Genomic DNA, 4,383 nt, shown 5'->3' with positions numbered 1-4,383 from the left:
ACTCTCCCACCACCCGTGCCTCTTTCACACCAGCCCCGTTTCTGCCCCTCAGTCCCTGTCCACAGCGCTCCTCCCAGAACCAGCCCAGCATATCAAAACCCCCTACCCACAGCATCCTTGAATTATTGAGCCTTTGTGGGAAAAGATGTTTTTTTCTCATTTTCTTCTGTTGGCATTGACCCACTCCTGGCGTCCTGGGTTATGTGCCTGGACCAGGGGTGATTTTAAGGAGGAGAGGGGGGCCCTCAGCAGAGGAGGAGGTAGGAAGGTCATTTTGCAGTCTATCAAGGAGACTTTTATTAAAAAAAATTTTTTTTTTAAAAGTAAAAAGCACTGCTAGTTTGCTTATCTCTCCTCCTCCTTCTCCTCCATCCCCTCATCTCCCTTGTCTCTACTGGGACAATTTCTCCCTGAGAGAGGCAGTCCAGCCCTGCTTGGCTGGCCCTCCACAATAGACATAGCGCATGGGGCTGGAGCCCTGGAATTGAGAGAGGTAGTCCTTTCCCTTCAGATGGTACAGAGGTTCTGATTTCATTGGTCCTGGGTAGAGCCCATATTTTAGTGTTTTTGTTGTAGTTGTTGGTTTTATTTTTAAAATCTCCAGTTTTTTCCAATGTGAAGCAAGAGTTGAAAGTTACTGAGTTAGGGGAATATCGTTAGCTGCCATCCAGTTGGCCCCCAACTCATGGCCACCCCATGTGTTATGGAGCAGAACTGCTCCATATGATATTCTTGGCTACCGTCTTTTATGGAAGCAGATCACCAGGCCTTTCTTCCACAAAGCTGCTGGGTGGGTTCGAACCACCTATGGGTTAGCAGCCCATTGCTGACCACTTGCGCCACCCAGGCTCCTTCAAATGGTACAGATGTTCTTACCTTAGAACCATCTCCAATACACCACCCTACCCCACCTCACCCGTGATCCCAACCCACAGCGCTCACTCAGTAGGACCTACCATGTGGCCTTATCCAGAGATCCTCTCTGTCCTTCCTTTCCAATGGAAAGGATTTTGCCTTGGGTGATAAATTCCTGTTTGATGAATGTACCCTGTGGGAATGTTTCATAATGACAGATGATTTTATTTATTCAATGTCATATTTAAAATATTTATTTTTTATATTGAAGAAATACTTTTGTTTTTTTAAGAAAAAAGAGGAATTAATAAAGAATCCACTCTTGGCTGGCTTTCTAGGGTGTATTAATGTGGGAGATGGGGCTGGAGGCCTGGGACTTTCTCTGCCTAAGTGCCCAGCCAAGTGGGGCTCTGCTGGGCAAACGGCAGGAGCATCGGAAAAGGCACCTCCATCAAGTGAGGATGCTGGTAGGGGCTGGGGCAGGGGTGAGAGGAGCTCGGGCATAGGCTGAACCAGCGAGGTAGGTGGTGTCTAGATCACGGGGTGCTGCCAAGAAAGGACGGTTGCTTAAAAGTCAGAGGATTATTTCACGTCTTACAAGTAGTCAGCTCATTCACCACCAGCCCTCACTTAACTCTCATAGTGACCCCATGAATCATCATCCCCATTTAACAGAGGGGGAAACTAGGCTCAGGGAGATGAGGTGACTTGCCCAGCATCACAGTGGCAGTGTTTAGGGCCCATCAGAGACACCCCTGTAGCTCCAAATCTCACACTCTTTCCCCTCCAAGGAACTCAGAGACTTAGAAGACACCAGCTGCCAAGACCTCTGTCTTCAAGGATGGACCACTGATCACCATCGACGGCAAAGACAGCAGCTGAGAATGTGGTGCCGGAACATTCAGGGCCCTGTTCAGACTCACACAGAATGCTGGGGGCCAGAGCCAGGGCTTTTCCACTGGGCCCTTCCAGGCCTGAGCTGCCCTCCTGCAGGGAACACTTCCTCCCTCCTGCCTCGCCCCACGTGGACCCCCAGCCACTGCAACCTCTTCCCAGACTCCTGAGACCCCGTTCCTTGGGGGAACACGAGAGGTTGGGACTGGATGGCCACAGACACAGGGGTCCTGGAGTAGCCGCAAATATCTCCCCTGTGCTTTGCTCTGGGGCTGGCTCTGGGCGTCCCCAGCTGCGATACATTTTAGGTAACTGGACAGCTTTTCTGAGAGTCACCTACTTGTTCGTTCATGAACGCTTGTAAGTGTCAGGTCCTGTGCCCAGCTTCCAAAGCTGAATAGGACACAGGAGGTGCCTTCTAGAAGCTCATAGACCAGCAGGAGAGGGTGAGTGTGATGGAAGAGGCACACACAAGGTGGGGAGGACCAGGCAGAGGGAGCTGTGCTCCAGGGGCCTGGAGGGGAGTGGGCTGTGGTCCTCTCTGCTCTCTGTGCAATGAAGGACCGTAGCAGAGGCCCTGCAGAACATGGTCCACGGACATGCACCATCAGAGTAGAACTGTGCTTCGTAGGGGTTCTTGGCTGTAACCGTAATGAAAGTAGATTGCCGGGCCTGTTCTTCTGACATACTGCTGGATGGGTTTGAACCAGCAAGCTGCAAAGGCCAGTCTGATGGTCCTGAGGGTGAAGTGGGAGAGGGACAACCCAGGAAGGCCAGGACAACTCCCAGCTCTCCTATCTCCTTTCGTCCCTCACCCCCCCAGCTGTCTGTGACCTTTTCCCTTTTCTCTTTCCTGGTTGCAGTGTTTCCTCTCCCTCCCTAAAGCCCTAGGGTGGGGGATCCCTAGATTCCCCCTGCCCTAACCCAGGGCCTGGGGCAAGGGGTGGTAAATGTTGCATTAAAAGCAGGGCTTCTAAGTTTCGGGTCTGCCATGGCTTAACAGCAGCCTTTGCAGGTCTGTGGGCAAAATCATTACCTTTACAAATGTTGTCATTTAGAAATTTTGTCCTGTGTGAATGCTACAATGAATTACTGATATCTAAGAAAGAAGTTGTAAAGCTGCCACCAGCAAATCACCTAGCCATTTTCCTTGAGATATTCTAGTTCCCGCTGAAGTCAAGAGTCCACTCCGCCTTTTGTTTTTTCATATTTGCCATTACATGAGAGACACTAAACGCATTTTTAACGTCAGTATATATTCACTTTAAGTCCAAAACCAGAATCACAACTCTAGTAACTGCTATTAACTCGTCTAATTAAAAACCAAAAAACCCGTTGCCATTGGGTTGGTTCCAACTCATATTGACTGTCTTAGTTATCTAGTACTGCTATAACAGAAATACCACAAGTGGATGGCTTTAACAGACGTTTATTCTCTCATAGTCTAGGAAGCCAGAAGTCCAAATTCAGGTCATCAACTCCATGAGAAGGCTTTGTCTTTTTGACAGTTCTGGGTGAAGGTCCTTGTCATCAAGCTTCCCTTGGGACTAGGAGTTTCTTAGCTCAGGGACACCGGGTCCAAAGGACATGCTCTGCTCCTGGCTCTCCTTGCTTGGTGGTATGAGGTCCCTCTCCTCACTGTTTGCTTCTCTGTTTTATGTCTCAAGAGATTGACTCAAGATACAACCTAATCCTGTAGATTGTGTCCTGCCTCATTAACATAACTGCTTCTAATCCTGCCTCATTAACATCATAGAGATTAGGATTTATAGCACACAGCATAGTTACATCCAATCACAAAATGGAGGACAACCATACAACACTGGGAATGAAGACTTATCCAAGTTGACACACATTTTTGGGGGGCACAATTCAATCTATAACAGCAACCCTATAGGATAGAGTAGAACTGCCCCGTAGGGTTTCCAAGGCTGTAATCTTTACAGAAGCCAACTGCCACATCATTCTCCTGCAGAGCGGTTGGGTTGAAACCACTGACCTTTTGGTTAGCAGATGAGTGCTTTAACCACTGTGTCACCAGGGCTTATGCAGACCTAATTCCAGACAAAACATAAGCTTCCAAAAGTTTGTGATGTCACCACAGCACAAGGAAGCTTAAGTGAACCACTTTTATCCCAAGTCCATAACTCATCAGTGAATATTATCAAATCTGCATTATGAAAAGGAATAGGCCCTTTCATCTGCAAAAGGGGCCGACTCTTAGGCTGTAACACTTTGCAGCCTTCAGTTAACAACAGATGCTCTAAATATTTTACCTCAGTTTGGCAATATTGCAATTTGTCTAGTGAGGCCATATGCTTCACAGGTGCATGATTTTACATTGCTGTTTATTTTTGAGGCTATTAGCAAACCATCTGCATTTTGATTGATAATAGATTCTTCTGGCAGGACAAATTTCTCTAAGTTTCTTATGAATGACCAGAGATATAGTAGGAGTCTCAAAATCCTTGAGGAATGCTTTACCACAAATACTAAATTCCTTAGTGAACAAAGACAAACAAGAATTTAGACTCATCTGCTAGGGCAGAAAGAAGAAAAAGTAAAACAAAGAAAAACTGCAGACAACAGTATGGGGGTCAGAAGTCACAACAGTTACAAGATTAGGAGTTCTAG

At 47.3% G+C, this 4,383-nt stretch overlaps 1 pseudogene; it reads left to right on the top strand.

The window, feature by feature from the left end:
• Positions 1-1,211: 1,211 nt before the first annotated feature.
• The window catches only part of LOC101357129 (leukemia inhibitory factor-like), a 27,984-nt pseudogene continuing 24,812 nt past the window's right edge, over positions 1,212-4,383 (top strand).

This window comes from Trichechus manatus, unplaced genomic scaffold (assembly GCF_000243295.1).
Source record: "Trichechus manatus latirostris isolate Lorelei unplaced genomic scaffold, TriManLat1.0 scaffold00061, whole genome shotgun sequence".
Taxonomy (NCBI): domain Eukaryota; kingdom Metazoa; phylum Chordata; class Mammalia; order Sirenia; family Trichechidae; genus Trichechus; species Trichechus manatus.
Note: the sequence above shows the minus strand (reverse complement) of the source record. Positions and strands in the feature narration are given on the sequence as shown.